The 25,769-nt window shown below is 37.3% G+C and overlaps 1 protein-coding gene across 4 annotated transcripts in view; it reads left to right on the top strand.

The window, feature by feature from the left end:
• slo (calcium-activated potassium channel slo) overlaps positions 1–25,769 on the top strand; it is a 113,305-nt gene that overhangs the window by 5,741 nt on the left and 81,795 nt on the right. The gene's annotated exons all lie outside the window — the stretch shown is intronic.

The raw sequence follows: 25,769 nt of genomic DNA, 5'->3' as shown, positions 1-25,769 counted from the left end.
AATTTCGATTTAGTTAGTTTGCCAGAATGATTTAGTCACGCGAATTCCTTCATTCAACAAAAGCCTTTCTTGTCGCGATCGAGTGAAACTTTTCATGTGTTTCCGAAATTGAATCGACTAAATACCATTTCAGTTTAGTCGGAGCAAAAAATTTGTTCAACAACAAATGAAATTACCCGTTTAAACGTTTGAAATCTTGACTCAAAAAAAAAAAACGTGAATCAAAACAAATTCAATTTGCTTCGATACAAAAATTTCATATCATTAAAACAAGACGATTCTGATCGCGTTGCGTTTGATCAAATTTTTAGTCATTTCAACCACACCTCTTCTTGTACGGGAATTTGACTTCAACAAAATTGTCTGTGGTTTTTTTTGCCGCCTATCTCTGCTGCATCCATACGCCTAGGTAATAACATGTATTATATTTACGACACATCCGCTGTATTCATCGGTCACGGTTTATCGGCGATTAATTTGCGCTCGATGGGAGGTTTAGCTGCTGGTTAAGTATAGTTTCGACACGGTGTTACGCACCGATTCGATTAAGCGCACACCCGGTGTGTATAAATGCGAAGGGTTACCTGCCTACAATTAATAGACACAGCTGACGATAAGCATTCCCCAGACCGAAATTGGGTGTTTGAACGAGGATATCATCGATTGCTGCCGGTAATTGCTCGGAACGCTTTATTACGCGTTATGCATTCGTTATATCTGTTGAACGTTGATTTGCATATTGACCAACAATAAGACTACTACCACTACTATTGATAGTTCTGTTACGAGCCGCTTACTTCTCTTTATCGCGACGATTTTTCTCGCACTACCCTCCGTATATATAAAAAAGAAGGGAATAAAAACGGAATTTAAAAAGGAAATGAAAAAAAATTTCGACAATTATTATACAGATGTTTTGGCAAAATTTACAAATCGTTGCAATAAGCAGACGGGGCAGCCCAAATGAACGTAAACAAGGTTTGACTCCGACTCCACTGAATTTGTCGCCGATTAATTTCCTACTTCTGCTTCACCAAATATGCATTTTCAATTTTTTTTCTAATTTTTTCTAATATTTTCCGCCTACCGCTTAGCAATAGGTATGTTGGATCTCATCTTTCGTAACTCTAAAACTGTGCATTCGGGTCAAAACTTGTAGAGGGAGAAGAAAATTAGGTTTCTTTTTCTCTGAGCTGTTCGAAAATAATTTTTTCAGAATTTTCCTGAAATAGCAAGTCATCGTTTTCAGCGAAGAATGAAAAAAAAATCGATCGGGTTTTCAAAAAATTTGAAACTCCCTGTGAATATTCTTTGATTAAAAAGAAAACTTTTTCACACCTGACCCAAAACGGGCCCGGTCGCCGTTTGGTATCCATGCTTCTTTTTGCACATCAACGTGCGTGTAATCGGATTGTAACATTTTCTCGTAACTTTTCTTCAATCCATTTTCCATCCGATAATATTCACATTGATGTACAGAAAGAAGCATAGATTAAAAACGACGGGCGGGCCCATTTTGCGTCAAACGTAAAAAAGTTTTCTTTTTAGTCAAAGAAAATTCACAGAAAGTTTCAAATTCTTGGAGAACGTAGTTATTTTGAAACTTCGATTTCCGTGCGTATTTCGTTGAAAGCGATAACTCGCGATTTCCAGAAAATTCTGAACAAGTTATTTTCTAACAATTCAGGGAAAAAAACTTGTTCCTTTTTTTTTTTTCTCCTGTCACAACTTTTTCCCCAATGCCAAGTTTTCGAGTTACCGAAGATGAGATCTAAGACATCTACTCCTAAACTGTGGAAAAAAATGTGAAATGATTAGAAAATGCATATTTGGCGGAGTAAAAGTAGGAACTTAACCGGCGACCAGTTCGGTGGAGTCGGGGTCAAACCTTGTTCGCGTTAATTTGGACCACCCCGAGTACGTAATGTTTCTTGAAAACTTCACCGCGAGGCATTCTTCAACTTCGTATCTAAACGACAATCAGCCGCTGAGAATGAAACGGCGTTCAATACACGAGACACGACGATATTTTCGCATTGGCAGGAAAAAATAAAGCAGCAAAAATAATTTAGATGCAGAATAATTAGTGTCGTACGTGATATAAAGCTCTCGGTAACCCATCGGGCCGGCGAAGAAGAAGTACCAGCTAATTAAAAGTCTGCGCCTGCCATGCATCATCAGTGACGGATACATATATACATGTATCTATATATGTGTATATATATATATATATCTACATATATGTACCCCTATCCTCTTTATTTACATAGTGCGACATAGCGACAATTTTTACTTCCTGTAGGTACACGACTTATCTGTTTTCGTTTTTTATTACCTTTTTTTTCTTTTTCATCCTTTACTTTTCTTCGCCTCAGCCGATTAATTATTAATTACGAGTATCTTTATTATTTTCTTAGTATTTACGTATGTATAAACATTTTTGAAAAGTCGTGTCTGATTTTTTTTTTTTTTTGTTTTTAATCCCCCCCCCCCCCCCCCCCCCCTCTGCCGCTCGGCCTTTTTCCGTGAAAGCTTCTCGAAATATTCTAGCAATACAAATGTCGCCATTATTGTTTACACACACACATATATATATATATATTAGGGTGGCCCTTATTATTGGTAATAAGAAATTTATCCCTCTCACCCCTTAAATTGATTCGAAATAGTAAAAAATAATTGTTAAACGTGAAATCCGAGCTTAATTTTAATATTAACCTGTGCCCCAAAGGCCCTTTCAAGCAGTTAAAATCGATTAGGAGCGATCGTCGAGGTAAAAAATTTGAAAAAATAAGTTTTACGTAGTTTTTCCTGCGAAAATCAATGCCGTTGTCCGTGTTTCGACAGCGTTACTTTTTTGACATGAAACAGATACGAGAAAATCGAAAAATAATCGGATCGAAAAACCACAACGCTAGATTGGCAATAATTATGTTCGGAGATGTTACATTGATTTCCACCTCATTTTTCTACAAGTTTCACCTTTTTTCACATTAAAAATTTTCCTTAAAACATTCCTCATTTCCGCTTCTTAAATTCAAATCAAACAATCTCTCATTTTGTCTAATTAAAAAGGATTATTTTACACGTATTTATTAGCGATTAATAACATGTCAAAAATTCAGCTTTTTATCTCTACATTGCTCTAATGTCCGAATCACCTTAACAAATTCAGATAAATGTGCGGAGTGTGGTAAAATTACTTTTAGATTAGTTTGACTTGCCAGACAATGTTATTTCAGTGTTCATATGCAAATTGATGAAAAAATTGATTAGAAAAATCGATTTTAACTGCCTTAAAGGGCCTTTGGAGTACGGTTTAATATTAAAATTAAGAGCGGATGTGACTTTTAAAATTCATTTCTTAGTATTCCAAGTCAATTTAAGGGGTGAGAGAAAAAAAAATTTCATACCAATATTAAGGTTATCATTAAAAATGCCGTAACTATCGAACCGTTTGAATTAAAAAAAATTTCCAAGCATATTCTTGCAGGGCATTAAATTCTCTGTATTATCTCTAAATTCAATATATATTGTGTACGAACCATTTGAACAACATGGTACGGAATTGTTTTTGTGATCACGCACATTCCGTGCACTTATTCACTTTCAATATATTATCACGTATACGTATAGGTAGACATACTATAATTATGGAACTTACCGTTGACATGGAAACAACAGAAAATCGCTTTAGCCTATCGACCAGTAAGACACGCACAGGCACACATAGGCGATATTTTTCCAGAGTCCTAGGCTCTAGACATTAGAGTCTTACAGATTGTAATACACCTGCGACCCCGTAATAGCCGCGAAACGAATGTTCTAGGATTAGAAAAAGAGATGGGAAAAGAAAAGGAAGAAATTATCGGTAAATAAGAATTATTTATTTTACATGTAATACGTATTTATGTACATATATACACATGGGTTTGTAAATACCCGTGTAAACCGCTTATATTGTACGTCTCGCGGTTGTTAATACGTTTAACAAGCTGCGGTCTGTAAATACATTATTGTTTATATATACGGTGGGACAAAATGAGAAAGAAGAAGAAGAAAAAAAAAAAAAAAATGAGACCGATTTGAAACGTTAATAAAATCCGAACGCGTCGACCGATTTTTGAAAACTTTATTTTGCTTGAAACTAGAAGAATGAAACTTTCATGTCGCGTTTGAAAATTTGACAAATCCTTATTAGCTGCTGAGATACACGCTCTTGAAAATCGGATTTGTCGAAAAAATTGTTGGGAGACTGATAGAAATTAATATCAAAGAATGTTCAACTTAATTTCGAGCTTAAATTACGATTCAAGGACTTATTTATTTCGGTTCAATTCATGTAAAAAAATTTAAAAAAAATAAAAATATATACAAACTGTACATACACCGTGCTTTTAATTTATTTCGTTGATTTTTAATACTTTAAAGTTTTCTAACAATTAATATGATCGACGCAAAAAAGCAAATGGGGGGAATGGAATTCACTTACTCGGTTCAACGTGTTCACCATTTACGGTAACATTAGTGTGTTTTGTTTTATTACGGTTTACTGAATTTCAGACAATTCCAAAAGTGCGAAATAACGATTTCTTCTCGGCACGAATCGTTGCGATAACGTTACTAACTTCAATACGATTGACGAAAATCTCCTTTACATAGAACAGGCCATGTGACTTCAACCTTCACGGATCAGTGAAAAATTCTCTAAAAAATCTAAAACGTTCTAATCTAATCTACAAAACTTTTCCGATAATGTCAGGAAAACAAAATTTTAACCTTGAAACGCGTGTTTCGACTCTAGATTTACAAGAAAATCTCGAAGAGTTTCTAAAATGTTCGAAATAATCTTTGAATCAAAATTTTGGAAGAAAATTGAATCGAACATTACGTAACATTAATTTATTTCAATCTCCGAGTGACTTTTTCGAAACATGTTTTTCAACCAGCGTGTATCTCAATAACGAATCAAGATATTTCAGATTTTCAAAGATTCGTTCTTCTACTTTCGAACCAAATAAAGTTTTCGAAAATCGGTCGACACGTTTGCATTTTATTCACGCTGAAAAAAACCGTCCCTTTTTTTTTGGCTCACCGTGTATACATGTATGGTAACAACTGTCCTCAGACCGCGCAAAAACTTGCTGAGACAAAATTTAAGCTGCGGTCTCGGCGTGAAGTAGGAGAAGAAAAAAAAAAAAAAAAAAAACAAGAATTAGAAAGAAAAAGTAACACGCAAATTATCGCGTTTTTCGTTGCGGCCAAACCGCGGCTGGGAATCGTAAATAGGCGTTTATTACAGCACCAAAACTCGACTCGGAGGATTCGGTATTACGCCCACAGCGGAAGTGTAAAGCTATTACGCTGTACGTGTTATCATATGTATTACATAAGCCCCGAGGAAAATTAGTTCTTGAAAATTCGGTATCCTTCAGTCTTCTTTTCCTCTTTTTCACATTTCTTTTTTCGAACGGTGCGCTGTCGGGATCACACAATCAGACTCGGTCCTTGGCTTCTATTTTATACGGGGCATTCCACCTCGATTCTACTACGATCTCTTAGATTTGGTCCGCGATTTTTTCCAGCGATTTGTTCCAGCTCTAAGAAAAATTCCAATTTATTTATTTTTTTTTTCTCTTCACAACTTTTCTACCCTAACTGACGATATTTTGACAATGATTTGAAGATTTTTGAAAATTATGAAAACAATTGCATTAATTCTGCGGACGGAATCAAAAATATTGTAACGAAACTTCAAGTGGGCAGGCAAAACGGTGATTTTCTATTTATTTGTCGGAAAATTTTCAAATTTTGTTTAGTCATTTCGATCTGCATTTTTTTTTTTTTTTTATTTCGAAGATGCAGGGTACGATGTATCTTCCTTAATGCAACAACGATCTGTACATTTCATTTCAAATTAACAATTAAAAGAAAATTAAAAAATGAACGTCACTTTTTTTTGGTTGTTTTGTTTTTTTCAATTTTGAACTTTTATTGAAATTCGCAGTTCGTTGTTGTATTCGGGAAGACATAACAAACTCTGGTAAGAAAACAAAAAACCGACATTAATAAAAAACATTTGTTAATTATTTGAATAGTTGACAAAAAATTGTAAGAATATTTTCGGTTTTGGCCACACAATTTGTGTTACAATTGTTTTCATAATTTTCAAAAAATCTCGCAATCATTGTCAAAATATCGTCATGAAAGTCGATCTGGGGGCGCCGAGGCGGTTGGAAAAGTTTGAAAAAGAAAAAAATTGGAATGCTCCTTAGAGTTGAAAATTTATGTTTTCGTATAAAATTTTCAATTCCGTAGACAATTAGGTGCTTTCCGGAAAGCTGGATTCCAAAGCTGTGGAGGTTTTATGGATCTAGAAAAGCCATCAATGAGCAGCTAGCATCTCCGGTGATAGTTTCTAATCAGGATCGCGGATTTGAACGCTTTTGGGGGTGACGAATTTTCGGAACGACCAGAAATAATCGATCTTATATTAAATAAATCTTTACATTAAATCGATTATTTTTCACAATCGGTTCTTGTTTTTCACTCCCACGAACGACGCAACGTCGGTGTCTTACTTACCACGCTGAGTGAAATTTTTACTCGCGGTTATTGTTCTTCGACTCGATTAATCGACGCTACGATTATTTTTATCTCAGTGGCCATCGCGTAGCGAATAAAAATAAGAGGTCGGAGGTCGTAGAATTCGGTATCAGCCGGCCGTACGTGTGTCTCTATATCTCGGGGGAACGTGTAAGATGCTGTTTGGTTTCTTCCGCACGTGAGGCCAAGAGACAGATCAATATATGAACGGCTTGTAGGTTGGCAAGAAGAGGCGCCGCGACGCGTTGCCGAGACTCTCTTGGCTCTTTCCGGCTTCTCAGCATTATCGCTCCCTGCACGAAGACCGTATTATTCAATCATCCGTAGTGTTTTCCTCAATTTTATTCGGGATTTACCCGAGCCTCGAACCAGCGATTTTAAGATTTCGGGGGAAAAGCTGGGTCAAAATTTAGAGGAAATACAAATATCGTAAATCTTACATCTCACGCGCCGAATACACGGGCAGAAATTTTTTCGGGTCAACCCTTTCGGTCACAGTCGAATGTTCGGCGTTCTACTTGGAAAATTTTCGCGTCCCAGCTTTGCGCAAGGCAAAAAACTCTCGGGTTACAAGTTTCGATAGCGAACGATCGAATTTCGATAGTGTTTTCGATTTTACACCCGCTGTATTGAATCCGACATCTTGGATTTAGAGAATTGTCAAATTCTGACTTGAGATTCGTGTTCAGCGACCCGAAAAATCCCTGGTTAACAAAATTCAGGCCAAAATATTGAGTGGAAAAACCGTGTGACCGAAATGGTTAAATCTACAGCAATTGTGGCAGTATTTAAAAATTCGATAAAAAAAAGTTACAAAACTAATAGTAAGAGTTACAAACATGCTACGTATATTCAATGCAACGGATATAAAATCTACGTTGCATTTTTTATTCCGTCCGTGCGATTGAGCTGCTGATTATTGTTGTAAAAAAGAATCGATCGAGCTAGGGCAAAGTAGAAATATGCATAAAATCGTCTTTTATAATTGGACAATATATTACCGTTACAAGATCATGTAACAGAGGTCAGTGAATGCTTTTCCCTCTATACTCAGGCATCCTTGACCATTTTGTCACATGTCTGTAATATTAAATCCCTGCAGCACGGTTACGTTGTAAGGCTAAACGGATTTCAGACCTGCAACGACTTCAGTTATTATATCATTATTATTATTATTATTATTATTTTTCAGTGAGAAATTAACTTTTTCACATCTTGACAATATTCTGTTGTTTTGGATGAAGAAGAAAAAAAAAAAAAAAACGAAATATCGTTATCATCGACAGTAAATATTTCACTCTACTCGTGTTACGTAAAATTGTTATTTTGCTAAAAATAAAAATTTATCTATTCAAATACCAGCTTAGCGCTTGTTTTTTTTTTTACTTTCTTTTTTGTACGGACCAAACTGTTACAGGTCCTTACGTACGACGTCCTTTGTAAGATAAAATAAATTTCCACGGCCGATAGAGGTAAAACTAAGCGTCGCTAATGATTGTCAACTGAACTGTTCATTGAAATATTTGACAAGTCTGCGATAAAGAAAGAAAAGGAATATTTAAAAATTTGTCGGAACGTGGAGAAATCATACGTCGAAGAAGTTGATTGGAGAGAAATCGAATCTGATTGTGTTAATTTTTAATAAAAATTTCTAGCACAGCGTGAAATCTCTTCGGCTACGCGGCGTCGGTTCGTCGTGAAAAAAATCGGTATATCTATACATTGAAACACGAGAGGCTGCACAATGGGTCGAGGAGGGCGGGGGAGGGTTGAAATATAATCGGAACGATCGGGGGACGATGCAGCATCCTTGGTGGTGGTGGTGCACAGTCTACGGATTAGCTCGCTTATAGCCGTAATCGCGCCTATTTAGCTGCCCGCTATAATTGGAATTTAACCTTTAGCAGGCGTCCAACCAGGTGACCCGACGGCCGTCGGTCGACCTAGATATCCACCTCTTCTTCCTCCCCCCCGTTCGCGTCACCTTCATTCAATAATTCACTCCGCCATCCACTCTCGTCTCTCGAAATATCGAGGCGGTACGACTTGCCTTTGAATGCGAGTTACGTGAGGAGATTCGTGTACAGGGTGAGGAAAAAGTACGGAAGCATCCGGAGCCGATGCGGGGTTCGGTCAATTTATAAAAATTACCAAGGTCAGGAGGCAGAGAAATGCGATTATAGACGTTTCAATTTATTAATATGAAAATTTATACACACATTGGGGTGAGATTGAACTTCGCACTCATACTTTTTACTTGTAAAAATAATAATTTATAAAGCTGCTATAACCGATCTCCGGGAGCACAGTTTAACACTGTTTAACTTTTATACCACAGATAGGAACAAACATAGTCTCTTTAACGTTGTAACGCGATAAGAACACCATGGAATACATTTTTCTGCCCAAGTTGTTTCGTTTTTTTTTTTTTTTTTTTCAAATTCTTTGTTTTCCCCTTTTCTCCGACCAAACATCAATGAATCGGACAACAGCTCACTTCTTTTTTACTCTAAGAATGAGGTTTTTTTTTTTTTTTTTTTTTTTTCATATTGAATTTCAAATCGATTCCGGCACCCTTTCCAATCAAGCCTAAAAATCTAAAATAAATGACACACCGTTTTTTCGTTATTATCCATCGGTACCGGGGGGTGAGAAGTATGCGTTGGAAATTAACGACCACCCTTGTGTCTATGCAACGAGAATGATATTAGGAAAGTATCGTTACAACTTAAAATTTATACTCACATTTTGACTCTCTCTCTCTCTCTCTTTCTCTCTCTCTCTCTCTCTCTCTCTCTCCCTCTCTCGGTCGACGGAGTCGTTAGCCCATTTGGCTAATGGCCAGTCCTCGGTTTTCGAACAAAACTCACTCGTATGACTGTTGAACTCGGGAACGGTCGTCGTTTCGATACATTTTATTGACCAGCGAGACGCGTCTCGCAGTTGGTTTGCACTTACGTGTAAATACGACGCTAAAAAAAAGGTTCTCATTCGAAGCAGATTTAAAAGAGTTTTGCCGCAGCTAGGTTATACGGAACCGATACTTTTTTGCCTTGTCATCTCCTTGGGCGCGGGTCAAAGTACGAAATGTTCAACTTTAACCGTCAGACTTATCGTTACCGTTTTTTTACCATTCGGAAATTCTAACCGCGGACCGTCGAATTTTTCTCCAAATAATCCTCGACTTTTTACGATGCGTTCCTGACGACCGTTCTCGACGTTCAAGTCCGGAGTAGCCCGTCTATCGGCTGGATCAACGTCCCGAGGGGAATCGGCGAAACTGCTGGATAGGGTGAAGGATATACGGATAAGAATACGTGAGGAGTTAGGTACCTACACACTTAAAAAGAAGGAGGGGATGGAAGAAACATATTATGTATATATATATATATATATGGGGAATTCAATGCGAGTTAAACCAAAAAAATTTCTTCCACAATTTTCCCAGGCACTGAAACAGTACCGTAAATTTTTACTGATTTTTTATTCAACTCCTCGATTATTTACAAGTATTTAAAGTTATTTTGAAAAGAACCTTTTGCAAAATTCTCAAAAACTATACATTCTTTCCAAACATTTCCAAGTCCGGGCCCGTGATAGGCTGATATTTTTCTACTTTTACTTTAGTACTTTTACTTTTCTTTCATCAACTAAAACATTATTCTTCACGTGGAATATTTTTAGATCATATTCATTGTGAAGTTGATGAAAAAAAAAAGGTGAATGAGCCAAAGAAATGGACAAAAATCGCACGTTTATGGAACCGGTCTAGATATGTTCTAACACAAGTGAAAAATAGAAGTTTAGAAATTTTTTTTGGAATTTTCATACCGTTCGAACGGTGTTCAACTTGACAAAAAAAAAAAATGGTGTTGAAAAAATGAAAAACCTGGCCTATCACGCACCCGGTTTTGAAATGTTTGGAATAGAAAATACAGTCTCTGAGAATGTTTTGAGAATTCAAAAACAAAGTCCCGTTCAAAATCACTTTATATATATCTACAAATAATCGAGCAGTTGAATAACAAATTTGAACAAAATTGCCAGGTTGAATCAGTGAAGATTTCACGTTATTAAATAACCGCCAAGGACATATTGGTTTGAAAAATCCTAATTATACGAGATTTTGTCAAAGGAATGTAAATAAAATTAATGTCACTTTTGGAGACGGGTTTGATTTTCGACCAAGATCAGAAATTGTGAGGGTCAGAGGTCGGTCGGGTTCGCATGGAATTCCCCCCTTCGTACACGTGCAAAATCGTACGTCGGCGAAAAGCTCTGGCAGTCAGAGTTCAAGAGGGAAAATTCGCATCTCTGACGCGATTCGCCGGGCGTCTAGGAGTCTGGACTCTTATATGTGCATTGCCCTCTTATTCACGGCTCGGAGGAACGCGAAGATTCGTTTCTCTCTCTCTCTCTCTCTCTTCCTCTCTCACACTCTCTCTCCTCTCTCTCTCTCTCTCTCTCTCTCTGTATGGAAACCGCCGCGGGTATTGTAACACGGACAATTAGGATCCCCTATAATTGTCGGGTCGGTGCTCGACGCTTCCTGCACACTGTAATTACACGGTGTCACGTGACGACGTCGTTAGTTGTAATAGAATGGATTTCATTGTCAGTTTTCGAGATGCAGATATTCGAGGTTTATTCAGTTGTATAAAATTCAGAGACCGACAGATAGATGGATTTGATGGTTTATCTTATCCATGACAATATTGGACAAGCTTAACGGACGTTTACAAAGAGGACATGCGTGTGTGTGAGAGAGAGAGAGAGAGAGAGAGAGAGAGGCATTTGTTTAACAGAATGTCCTGGAACTGTGAGAGCCTCCTAAGGACAACTTCGGTGAGATATGAAAAGAAAATACACGACAGACGTAAACGTTTGAAATAAAATGTACAACAAATTTGTATAAAAAATGTATGATCACCATCTGTGAACTTTGCGCTATCAAACTCGTGCTACTCTGCCAAAATACAAAATGGGGATCATAAGTAGAAAATAGAGGATATCAAACAATAAACGAAATAAGGCAAGAGGCATGGAGTGTGCTTCTGATATAATTTAAAGAAATTCTCGGGCTGTTTAGACAATTTTTACTGAGAGAAATTCTTAGTTCCGGTTAACGCTCGGTCCTTGACTATTTTAATTACTGTAACAAATGAAATTTTTCTCATTGTCGCAGTTTTGACTTTTGACTGGGGGTGGGGATAACTTACGTAATATATGAAAGTAAGCGGATCGTCGGATCGTCGAGCAAAAGTTTTCACGCCAATATTTGCACACGCGTATTTTATTTTTCAACTTCTCTTTCCTTCTCTCTCCCTATTTCTCTCACTATCCGCTATATCTTCGCCTCGCTCTTTATTAACGCAGACCGTTTTTCTGGAAATCCTTCGCAGTTTCTATCCGGTATCCGGTATCCTCGATCCGTCTTCGTACTTTCGACCGTCGATCCCTCGCACGGTATCCGATATCCTGGACCAGCTCGCGATCGATCATGCGGCCTTAATTGATCGCAAATATATAGCCGCTTGACGTTTCAGTCGATTCTCTTACGTAGCTTCGTTTTCTTCGGTTTTTCACGCCGAAGAGAAGCAATTGGAAGAAAAATCGTGCACCCCTTATTTTAGCGATTTTGTAATCGCGTTGTCATCACGAAAACTTCCCTTTCTATTAATCAATATAATAATTTGCTGTCGTGTCGTAGTCGTTACGATTATAGCAATCATAAACAATTTTAAACCTTGACGTTAATTAAATGAAATTTGAAAATTTTGCCAGTAAGATAGTCTTATTCGTTGTTCGTTAAAGACAAAAACAAAATCACTGATGATTAAGGATGATTACACATGATTCTATTTTTTCTTTTTCTTTTCTTATTCACGTAATATATTTCCTTACTCGTATATATATATACAGTAAAATTTTTATATTCGATACTGTAAATCCTATGTAATCATATATGAGAAAAATGTCGCGCATTCACCGTAGTCGGCAAAATGACTTTGTCACTTTTTTTTCTTTGCGTAAAACAAATATTGGAGAAGATTTCCGAGTTTCGCCTACTTACGTACGTAATCTACTTATACATCTAATGAAGTTCAAACTGAAATAACAAACATACCCGCCGCGTTTAGAAGGAAACAGGTGTCCGACCGTCTATTCTTTCCATCCGTCACTGATGTGCTTTAACTATATGTATAAAATATTTAGTGTATATGGTATAAGTGTATGTTGGACGTATGTGGGCTTCTGGGAGATCATAAACCTGTCGGATATCAAGAGGATAAAGAGAGAGATCACTCTCCGCGTGTATACGGTTCGCGGCCAGAGTGCCGAAGCAGTTCCACTGTATACGTGTGTAAAACTACCGAAAACAAACAACTCGAGATGAGAAGGCTCCCTAGCGTTTTATCTACTCGCAAGCTGCCGCGCTGTTACATGTATGTAATAACATTAGGGTGTTTCGGGAAGAAATCGACGAGTATTTTGCGATCTTCCACCATGTCACGCTGGGAAGAATTTCATTTGTTACGGTATCTAGAAAAATTGAGTAAAACTGGTATCGTTAGAAAACTGTTTGACCATTGTTGGAATTACGAAAAACGAGCTACGCCTGACCATTTTTCGCTATCGTCGATCCTTTTTTGGTTATCGCAACGCAAAATCGGTTTGTGAGGTTTACTCTACTTTTCTAGTTCAACGAGGCTTCAACGTCAATTTATCGTTGCACGAGCTTCAAATTTTTGCAAAAGTTGCAAGAAAATATAGCAACAGCGATCGTAATGAGAAAGAACAGCAACGGATACCCGACTTTTCGTTAACAGCTAGAAAACTAATTTTCATTTTCGTACCTAGAACAATATTTTTCGATTGTGTTAAAACAATGAAAATAGTTAAGGAACGAGCGGTGACCGGAACTAAAAATTTCTCTCATTGTAGGTATCAAGAAATTCGGTGTGGTAAATTTTTCCTGGTTATACTTTCCTCGTTACGTAATATAACATATCGACTTGACGCGTCTGATATTGAAATCGACGAAACAGGGTTCTTTGGCTTTACTCTGGACCCAAAAGTACCGGGGAGGCTTAGCCTAGGATCTGTATAACTGCCGCACGTTGGCAGAGAGAAAAAGAGCGAGCGAGAAAGAGAGAGAGAGAGAGAGAGGGAGGGAGGGTGTCCGTATATTATAAATAGTCGGTAAGAGCTTTTGCGGTTAGTCGTTACTAACTGTTGTCGCGAAGAGATAGATAGAGAGAGAGACAGATAGAGAGAGAGAGAGCGAGAGAGACCCCCTCGACTGATATACATATTCACACGCTAAATAGAGAGCACTATGTTTTATTTATAGACGCGTACATAAAGGTACAGCCTCTGCATGGGTATAATAATAACGATAATAATAGTAACAATAATGATAACAATAATGATGATACGTATGTATCGTACACGTTGCCGCTGATGGCAAATTGCGACCCGACGTATTACTTGACACGCGCGCCTCGCCGTATTTTGCCAATTTTCCACGTTACATATTGTTTCATATTTTACGCTGGTGGTGCGGGTATTGCGCGTGCATGCATGCGTAAATCGGTATTGTAGAAAAACACACACAAGTACGTCATCGCGCTATCTTACAATATACCATACCCAACTTACCCATTGCTAGGACGTATATGCATATATATATATATATATACACGACTGAGTTGGTCCGGTTGCCAATGGATCACGTGGAATTTTCTATACTACATTATAATGCAAAGATGACGGTACAACAATAACAACGACAGCAACAATAATAATTAATAATTATTTTTTTTTTTACGCACAATGCAAGGTGTAATATTACGTTCGATTTGTCGGTACGATTATTCGGTGTAACGTACGTTATTTATACACGGAGGTGTGTACCACCTGAGTTGGAATGGAAAAAAAAAAAATGACCTACTCCGAGATAGATTTGATATTTCGCAGTAACTTGATCGTAATTTTATAAGTTTTTACTTACCGTGCGATGCAGATATTAATATAAGTTTTCGTCACAAAATCACCTTCTCGCGCGTTGTTTAAAGAAATTATATTATAATACAGTGGTAAATAATAATAATAATAATAACGATTGTAGTAATTTTTGGATTCTTTTCTCACCCCAATTTTTACATACATACATATATATATATATATATATATATATATATATATATAATTGAAAATCAAACGAACTCAAACTGTTAAAATGCTCATCTTTGTACAGAATGTTTGTTCTCTTTTTCCACTCGAGATATAAATTTTCTTTTCATTTCAAGAGAGCCTAGTTAGTTCACTTTATAGGTCGTGCCTTATAACGGTGTCGAAAATTCAATGTATCAGATATATATTTTTGTTCACGGGGGGCGTAGACCCCGGGCGTGAGTTGAAATTTATGCGCGTATCATTTAGCATGCCCACGATCTTTCAAGGATGGCTCACTCTTTGAATATACGTATTTTATATATATATACATATACGTGTAACCACCTACTTATACCTACGCCGGGTGAAATGCTGGACAACAGAGAACGGCAACACGAGCAGCACGTGACTGTGACTTAAGCTCGACTTATCCGCCACGCGAGCTTCTGGCACTCGAGGTTTTATTTTTATATTTGGATTCACTTTTTTTCTTATTTATGTTTCTCCTTTTAGCCCCACTTTTCTATTATTTCGACTCTTTCATTTCAGTTGTCATACTCGCCGCTTCATCGATTCAATTACACCGTTCTACGCGAATTTTCGATCTCGGTTTTTCCAGCGATGTCAAATTTTCATTTCTTCCACGCAGCTTGAAGAGAGGAACGAATAAAAAGAATTTTATCGGGCAAAGTTTGCTTTTGTCGAAATCATAACGATGTTTCGAATTTTAAGAGAAATTACCCATTTTATGAAACATTTATTGTATACGATAATTAAACAAACTTCAGTTTTGCGCTTGGATCGCTTTTATTTAAAATTTAACAATAATCGCAGTTGAACGGAAATATTTTCTTCTCTTGTTGAGCTTGTAATTAAATAAATAAACTTTCGTTCCGTACATCGAATAATAACGTAAATTTTCAATTGTTACTTGTCAACTTTAATTTTCTCTTTTTAACGCCGATGAATAAGCCTTGAATTTTGTAGAAAAAATCAATCTTACTATATACAGGTTTCGGTGGTCAGAAAATATCGCACGCCTGATGGTTAATTTAAACAAATAAGAATAAAAATTAAAAATAAAAATGGTATCGCCCCTGTACACATATTTACACGGTTGCGCAACTTATACTTTGGTATATTTTTAAATTTTGTTGTGCTTGCGCAAACCGCGCGAAAATAAGAGGAGTGAGAAAAGAGGGAGAAAGAAAAGAAGAGACAAAAAAAAAAAGAAAAACAAGAAAAACAAAAATTAAGAAAAATCAAGTAGAAACCGATGAAAAGGAATGACAAAAATTACAACTATGTGAGAAAAATACCGAAAACGGGGGCAAAAAAAAAAAAATAAGAAATACTTTTCGAAATAAATGAACAACAAATATAAAGCAGTACAGATTTTTGGAAATTTTCCATGCATTTGCGTTTGTGTGTTTTTTTTTTTTTATAAATAATTCATCGTTACCAAATTCGTGAAACAAATACTTGCGGCGAAGAAATCAGCTTGAGGGGTAAGGAAGAGGAAAAAAAAATAAAAAATAAAAAAAAAAAAATAATCAATATTACATTCATAATAACGAAGTAAAAAATGAGGCAGGGTCAGGTGAAACAGCTGACACAGATTGCAGGTATAGGAGCGGAAAATTTGGGGCAGCACGGTTATACGTAGGAATGGTAAATGGTCAGGAGCCAAGGCCTTGACTCGGTTTAGCTTACAGTTCGCGACTCGAGGTGATTTGCCACGGCTGGTGGTAAGGTTTAATACACCGAAACTCTCTGCACTGTTAGCTGAGCGATGATGAAAATCGCTTGATCCTCCTTAACTTTTTCGCGATACACGTTTAATCCAACTGCGGTGGAAGAAAATTGACGCGGTAACGAAAGAAAAGATTCTCAACACCGATGACGATTTTCCGATAATATTTTCGGATCGTGAATTATTGCTAAATAGAATACTATAATGCGTTACGGTGGTTTTTAATAGAGTTGTTTTTTGAACTTTTACTATCCCAGGAGCTCAAAAGCATTTCAATTGGTTAAGAAAATTTTATTTAAATTTCGGAAAATTTTAGGCTTCTATGTCAAGTCTACGACAGTCCGCTTTGCGGCTGAGCTATTATATCTTACGGAACGTAACACGGGGAAGAGACTTTTTGTTACTCCTCGAAATTTTATGAGCCGTTGGAAAATGGACATTTTTTTTAGACAATTTAACGCTCTGCATAAAAGCTCCGATGCATAAAATTCGTTAACGAAAACGTTCGTATATTAAGTAACGTTCAAAATTTAATATTTATAAAATTATCATTCTGTCAAGTGTAGCTAAGAATTAAACGACTGTATTCTTCGTTATTTTCGGTATACTCGTCAATGATTTAAAAAATTTCAAAGTAGCGAACAAAGTTTTTCCCAATTTCATTTCCATAAGATACGAGTATTTCGATCACGAAGCGGGGATTTCGTATATTTGAATTTCACCACCCTAATACGACATCTTTGTATACCTAAATACAAATTTCTTCCTGAACTGAAAGCCCGGAGTTATTGGAGTTTTTACGAGAACGTTAAAATTCAACTTTAACGGATGAATTTTTGTTACGTTTAATGAAGGACAAAAAAATTTCTCCTCGGATTATAAGCAAGAAAATTTATTTGCAATGGATAAAATTTTGCAATTCAATTTAGTTAAATTTACCCACATCGGAGCTACGTTTGAAAAACTTTTGCTTCGATATGTAAAATGTCTTTCCGTCACTTACCGAAGCTGATATAAAAAGGCTTTGTCGTTTATCCCGTACTAATGATAACTCTACAGCTTTTTGCGTACGCGTATATATAATGTACACGGTTTTTTCAGCCCCCTCCCGTAAACGCAAAAGATTGATTTCAACTTGGCGTATATCCAGGAAACTGAGTGCTGAGATTTCTATTCGTTTCTCATTGCTTGTGACATGTCGTTTTTATTTATTTAGTTGTTTCTTTTATTTTTTCCCCATCGTACTATTTTTTCCTCTTCTTCTTCTTCTTCTTCTTCTTAAATTCTTTCTCACTTCAAGAGTTGTCGCTCAAAAGATCGTGCTCGCTTACGCGTGTATAGGTACATAATATTAATGACGTGAAAATTATTTATTTCGGTGTTCACTGATCCTGCCCGTGAGCTTGAAATATACCTGACGTGTGAAAATGACGCAAGGAATTATATCCAATCGCATGTTGTAGAAGTAAAAACACCTAGTTGAAATATGTCAATACGAAAATAGAACGTATTTCGTATTATATACGGTTTTACATTATATACATATGTCTACGGCATCGAAGAGATGCGAAGATTAATCAAAATATTTTTATGCCTCATTACATCTATGTATTACACTCATATACTGCACGCTTACCGAAAATTAATAATGAGATTACAATGTGAACATAGTATTGAACATGACAAATTTTACATAATCAATTACATAAAATGGTTCAATGTATACGAGGAAATTAACAATAATCGACGCAAGTGTCTTTATATGTATATATATATGTATTATGGGTATAATGGAATTATAAAGAAAGGAAAAACAAATAAGAAAACGAAGAGAAATTATTAGAAAAACTGAGATTATAGGAGATGAATAATAACGGTACAGAAGCGAACTTCTCGTGTACCTATTACACAAAATTTGGTATCTGGCCAAAAGTGAAGAAGAAAAGAAAAGAGAAGAAAGAAAGAGAGGGGAAAAAAAAAATTTTTAACGAACGAACGAACAAAACCGATTTGTCTTCAAATGAGTTTCGGAGTTTTGGAACTATTATAGTTTTGCGAAGGGTTGAAAGGATTGAAAGTTCCTTCGTATAATAAAACGGTGGGAGTTTTATTCGTTGATCCGCATATTCGTTAAAATAAGTGAAAAGTAAAGAGGAAATATTGTGCGAATGGGAATTGAAAAAAAATGTAGTAAGAAAATTCTGTTTCCAGGTACGTCGGATTTTGGATTTGAGGAAATTTTTGATTATATTTACTATTTCAAAGATTTTAGTAAATTCAAATGATTTCATTAGGCTTCGGTATAAGGATTGCAGCTAATTTTACACAATGAAAGAAATTTCAGGAAAACAGTTTATGACTATTTCCATATTTCACTATAATGAAAAAATAAATAAATAAATAAAAATTAATACAGTTCCGAGTAAAAAATGAAAATACGTTTTGCAGCTGTGATGAAAAAATGTAGTATATGTTATTAATATTGTTCGTCACGATAGTTTTCACTATATTTTCTTGTATAGCTATTGCGATGATTCGATGATGGTGCAGAAAAATAAATTGACGTTAAGGCCTCATTCGACTGATAAGTAAATGTGGAAAACCGAACAAACATAATACGCGAATGTTTGCAATAACTGGATAACGTGTCATCGACGACGATAGTTTGGCTTAAATAGTTACATTTGCGTAAAATTTCAAGGATTTCATTGATGCAGGTATCGCGATTTCACCATAAATTGGTAGTGGTTCAAGAGTCGAAGGGGTGAACCAACCGGTCGTAGCGTCTTCGGTCGTCCTCCGCATGCATTATCATCGGTGCAATTTGGGAATCGGGGCGCTGAACGCTTTTGACGGAGGCTTATCGAAGCCGACGTCACGAGGGAATTGGGGCGAAGCGGAATCGACGATCTCTGCAGTCTTTGAGAAGGCCTTCCTGCTACTGGCAGCGTCTACGAAACGATATCGATTCTCGCCTCCGTTAGCAATGATCAATCTCGAGGTTGCGAAGGAGTGGAAATACACGTAGAAAGAAGAAGAAGAAATCGAAGGGCAACGATATCGAATTTTTTAAAAAGCGAAAACCTGACGTATAGAATTTAAAAATGGTGAAAGTCGGAGTCGAATGGAGAGGTGAAAGATTATAAAGGTCGGAACGTAGAATGCCAAAATGTAGAGTCGTCGGAATTCCTCTCGATGATATAGGATCTTGTGCAGGTTCTCGATTTTTTTGTTCCATGTTTTTTCTCCTTTCTATACTTTGTCTTTATGTGTTTCGACTTACCATCTATCCAATTTTCCGCACTCGAACCTGCCACATTTTTTAATTCTACGAATAAGATTATCGCGTCCATGGAAATTCCACATTCTGGTACTTCTATCGAACAGCAATCCTACTTTTTGTTTTTATCCTTATCCTCTCGAGGACGACAAACATGCCCGAACTCGTAACGCTTACGATTATTAACGTATCTTGTTTATTTCTTACATGCATGATGCAAGTGTAGTATTCCTCTCTTGATCATAATCATCCAGACAGTTTACCAGCACATTTTTTTGGTTAATTCTTTCAGTCATAGAAGTCAATATAATGGCACGCTTTGATTTTTCGTGTTTCTTTTGTCAATTTTTTTTTTATATTCCACGCAGAGTTCTTTTTTCGTATTTTCAGGTAAAGAAAAAAAAAAAAAAAGTACTCTAACTTTGAAATGATTAGGATTTTTTTGTGAATTCGTAATTGTTTATAATCGTTATGAGCAATCATATGCAACGGAAACGTGTTTTCGTAAATGTAATTCGTTGGCGGGGAAATTTGATAGTAAACGTACAGGTACTAAAAACGCTTGGAATTCATTGGTTGACAAACAGAGATCTCAGAATTGCCATTAGATTTACAAATAATCAATGCATAGGGGTAGTTTTTATCCGCCTTTGGGGTGCACATAGATAGTATTGGGGGTTGCACCTATTATCAGTTTAAAATCTTACTCTCTCAAAATAAATATTCATATAAATCTCATTGAATTGAAATGATAATTCATCAGCCCCGTTTTCACTCCATTTTAGGGGTTGTCTTTAGTTTTAAAAAATTTTTGACGTCGGATCCCCATTCCGCGTCGCAAAGATACACAGGAAACGTGTAATCGGACTTCCGTGCCAGTGAAAAAAACAAAAAAAAAATGAAAAAAACTGAATCGCATGACTGATCGGGTTAAAAACGGCTTTGGCGATAATTTACCGCGGCCGTGACGTCAAAATTCAACCCTCGCAATATTTACCATCAAATATTGTTCAAGTCATCGTACGTCAGTTTGACGGTCAACAGGTGAACCTCTAAACACATCCTGGGAACAACTTTTATTTCCAAATCTCTGCACTCCGTGTCTTGTACTTCTATCTAGTCAATAATAGAATCACAAGTTTTTGGCAAATTGTAAATTCGGCAAGAGAGCTAGACATAGAGAGGGAGGGAGGGAGGGAGGGAAAGAAAGAGAATTAATCGGAGAGCGCTGCAAGCATCGAGAAAATGAGTCTTAGCAGGGGGGATCTTGCAGGTTTAATTCTATTTATATTTTCATGCGCTTCGTATTTATAGTATATATAATTTTTCGTGAGTCCGTAACGCGTTGGCCAGAAATAATGTATCCTTCTGCCGAATTTATATACAGTGTATCTATAGATGTATACGTGTACCTACATGTATTATATATTATATATATATATATATATATATATATATATCCGCAGTTAACGATCAGCTTCCGTGAGTGAAATCCGGATTTGATCAACGCGCAGAAAACGAAATCGGATTTTTTAATCAACGTGAATTGGGACGCGATGAAGAATTTATATTTTACAGGTAACTTACCTGCCAATGGAAATGAGAAAGTTTGAAAATTTGAACGAGCGTTTGATCGCCGTGGATTTCGACACGCAAAAAGTGTGAATCTTTCGCGCTTTGCAATCGGACGAATGCTCGTGTTATACTTTTTTGCACATTTCGCATACCTACGCGGGACATCGGATGTGTGCAACAACGGTGAGGTCGCCACCGAGACACGTATTGATCTGACGGCGCGCACGCACCTCGCCGGTGAAGATCAAGCTCCGTTCACACCGCGAGTACCCCACGTACACTGTGTACATAATTCGGAATCCGCGGATTCGAGTTTGTTGCGAAAAAATTGACTCTGGAGGAGTGGTTGGTTATATGTCAGGGTGGTCCTCGAAGAGGCATTTTTTGAATTTTCACTATCGGCTATCCACATAATTAACAAATGATTCCATAATTTTTTCAGACTTTTATCTTAACTATAGCCTGTGCACCAAAGAGGGTGGATTTCTCCGCTCAAACCTTTCGGGGGCACGTCAAATCTACCCAACGGATTTAAATGAAATTTGGTAGAGAGAGGTTTTTTGGGTAACCGATGACAAATGTGAACTCAAAATTTGGAAGTTCAAAGTTGCGGATCCAATATGGTGGACCAAAACCCCAAAAGTCATTTGACACTGCCATATCGGATCCGCCATTTTGAATTCTATAAACTCGAGTTCGGATTCGTAATCAGTGACCCAAGAAGCCTATCTATATCAAATTTCATCTAAATCCGTTGGGTAGATTTGACGAGCTCCTGAAAGGGTTGAATGGTATCCACCCTTTTTGGGGCACGGGTCAGAGTTGAGATAAGAATCTGGAAAAATAAGGGAATTATTTTCGAATCATCTTGAGTCGATTCGTGGTGCGAGCCGGTGGAAATTCGAAAATAACCTCTTCGAGAACCACCCTATAAAATAATACGTTTGAAGATGTCGAGAGACAAAATCGCGGGGAAAGGAATTCGGAAAGAAGAGAAGGGGAGCGAAGTTTAAACGCAAAATTAATAGCTGTCATAATCGACTTAACGATCGAACCGTGTGGCCGGAAACGAAGCGCGTGTCGCGATGCGTATAAAAAACCTGGGACTGGTACGAACACCGGTTAATTATGAAAAACATAAAAAATCAAATAAAATTACACGTGTACTTGACACTTGATTTTTTCTGTTTCTTCTTGTTTCATTTTTTTTTTTTTTTTTTGCTCTTTTTTTACACAGCCACGTATTCATTGAATTTTAGGTTACATACCGTACATATGTATCTGATTAAGCTTTACGAAGAATAAAACAGACCGGTCTGAAGGATTGCAGAAATAAAGATGGAGGGGGATTTATGTTAAATATTATGATTATTTGCAAAAGAATGAACACCGATGTTAGAAATAATTGAGAGAAATTTTTGTGTTGCGGTTATTGCGAACGGTCCTTGAGTATACTAATTTTTTTTGAAGAAAATTAAATTGATTTTGTGGTACGTGTCGCTGTAGTTTTTGATAATGGTTGTTCGATAAAATGTTTCCTTGCAGTTACTTTTGGTGTAATTTACCGACGATAGTATCAACACATTGACGTTGAGGCCGATTTCGATCTATAATTGCAAAAAAATGCAGTCAACTAAACAAACAGATTTGATGTTTCAATGTCGAGAATATGCAATTCCCACGGTGATGTTTAAACCGTTGTCTTAACGATTCCCTTCGTTCTACCAGAACTTCTTACAAGCTGTTGAAACTGAATTTTTCAGCTGGTTTAATGCGTTTCATGGAACATCGTTGCAAAATGTTTGTCGGTCTTTGCGGCAGGGTGACGATGAGGTCGGAATAGTCAGCCGACGTGAGGTTTCAACAGGTAGAACCGATATCAGTGTAGAGGAAGGAGGGATCAGTTTGATTGGTTGTGCAGGTCGCGTGTCCGCGGTATAACTTTGATGCATTGAAGTGCAGCTGCAGCTCCGCAGAAATCCCGAAGGTATTTCTAGCTTCGAGTCACGTATCCGAGTGCAGATGTACAAGCTAATATACATACATGCATGACTTGTTGTACACCTATAGACGTGTGACGTACACATACTCGTCTGCAATAATGCCCGAGGTGAAAACCGCGGAGGAATCACATCGGGACTTTGGGGAAATCGCAGTGTAAGCGGTTTTAAGGCCTGTCGTATATTGCCACGTATTGAACACGAGCTGATGTACGAACAACAAATCTGCGGTTAAAAGTCTATTTGCGTGAACCGATATTTCCAAGGTATTACAGAAGGTGGCAAGCCTGAGTCGACGTTACACCTACGAATACGTGTAGCTGTTATAAAGGCTTTGTAATTGCGAAACGCTGCGTCCGGATTGCCAAAACGATCCGCGAATTATAGAATATCACCCGGGGATACCTTCATTATAATTCTGCCGCAATGCAAATAACCGGGCGATCCGCCGCGGGTCAAACAATATATTATTGTATTTGTAGATTTCTGTCTTACCGATAGAAAACGGTCGGGGTTATCGACAGGCTTACCTACCGAACGCGCATGCGCGAAACAATCGAACTCTATTGGTCGGCGAGTTCCTACAGCGGCAGTATATATCTCCATCTGATCTGCTGGACAGGGGAGCCAACTCAATCGGAAACTGAGCACGAGATGTCAAATTATTCGCGTCTCGAGCGACGAATTGATACTCGTGTGTTGTCACCGAATGTTATTCGACAATGAGAGTTTCCCAATCACGGCAATTGCAACCGTTCGAGAACTGTTTAACCGTGAACAATGGAACTCGCATTAATCACATAACCTCCGTAAAAGCGACGTTTAATAATTGAACCTTGAGGTGGTCAGCCTGCGTGAAAATACGACAAAACTCGCGCATGCGCAATCGGGCACTCGATCTGCAGAGTTTCGCCGTTTCTTTTCCGTACATATAACGAATTCGATGTCGATCAGGTTAGCTATTTTTATTAATCTCAAGAGGACGCGAAATGGCCCGGATTATAGACAGTAAAAAAAAAAAAGATATTTAGAAGTTTTGGACGTATGAATGATAAAATTATACCCGCACAGCCATTTCGGTGAATCGATTCGAATCGACGAAAGGTTGATATAAATTTTACTTGGGGGAAAAACATTTGGCGAGGAATTATGTATAATAAGTGTATTGTATACCTTGTACAAAGACTGGCGAATAAACTAACTCGATTGATTAATGGATCGCGATCCGGTTTCAATCCTCCGCCGACGGTAATTTCCGCTGGAAACGAAGATGAAGAATATATGTATATATATATATATGAAGCAGGCGACGAGGAAGACGAAGAAGCCCTGGATCCGTGACCTGACCTGACCTCGACCCCTGCACGGCAGCAAGTCGATCCGCCGTACAAAGAACGACGCAGTTTCGTCGCCGTCGGCTTTCATGGCGTCGCGACGTCGACGTCTCGTCGTATCGTCGTATCGTCGTCAATGGCGTCGGCCTACCACGATCCTCCCTGTTTGGCCCGGAGATTGACATAATTCTTAATTTATCTTTCATCTTCTTCTTGTTGTTAGCAGTTCGCCCGGTCAAAAGAGGAATTTGTACATGGTTTTTTTTTTTAGAACAATCGAATATCGTACTGTAAGTTAGGGTGACTTATAAATGACCGAAAGATTCTTTGGATTAACTGGTGAATCGATCGGGACAACTGCGAAATAAAATTATTGCCAGTCACTTGTGGAACGATATGAAAAAGTCGTTGGTAATCCTGCAAAATTTGCGGTATTGTGGTGAAAGCTAAATTACCGTTTCACTTCATTGATCTTCTTTATCGAGGTCTGTGCCGTATCGTCTTTTTGTTGATTTCCAACGATATCTCAAGCATTCTTGACGATTTGCAGTGATTTTTTCGTATTTCTTGTTTTCGAAGAGCAATGAAAATAAATGATAAACGGGTGTTGGTAGGATAGAAAATGATTGAAAAAATTCACACCACAAGGTACAAGATATTGAAATAAAAATCGCTGAAAAATCAATATCAACAAATCGAAATCGTTATAATATGATTTCCAAATGTAGAGTCAGTTCCTCGTTAATTCGCCCACGTGAAATAAATCAACCCTCGATCGCTTCGTTATTTTTCTAGTTAATTGTTAGAAAATGGCGATAACGTTTCGACCAATCAACGTGGTATGTAATTACGAATGTAGCGTTTTACGAAAGTTGTTATTAAATATTCTCGCAGGGCGTGCACGGGGTTGTGATAGAATTTCACGCGACAAATATCCTGGTTAGCGTTTTAAATAAATACACACACACACTCGCACACATATATATATATACATAACTCTTGCCACCCTAGCCATATAGCGACGATGACGTGTACAATTTTGT

This window comes from Neodiprion pinetum, chromosome 4 (assembly GCF_021155775.2).
Source record: "Neodiprion pinetum isolate iyNeoPine1 chromosome 4, iyNeoPine1.2, whole genome shotgun sequence".
Taxonomy (NCBI): Eukaryota; Metazoa; Arthropoda; class Insecta; order Hymenoptera; family Diprionidae; genus Neodiprion; species Neodiprion pinetum.
Note: the sequence above shows the minus strand (reverse complement) of the source record. Positions and strands in the feature narration are given on the sequence as shown.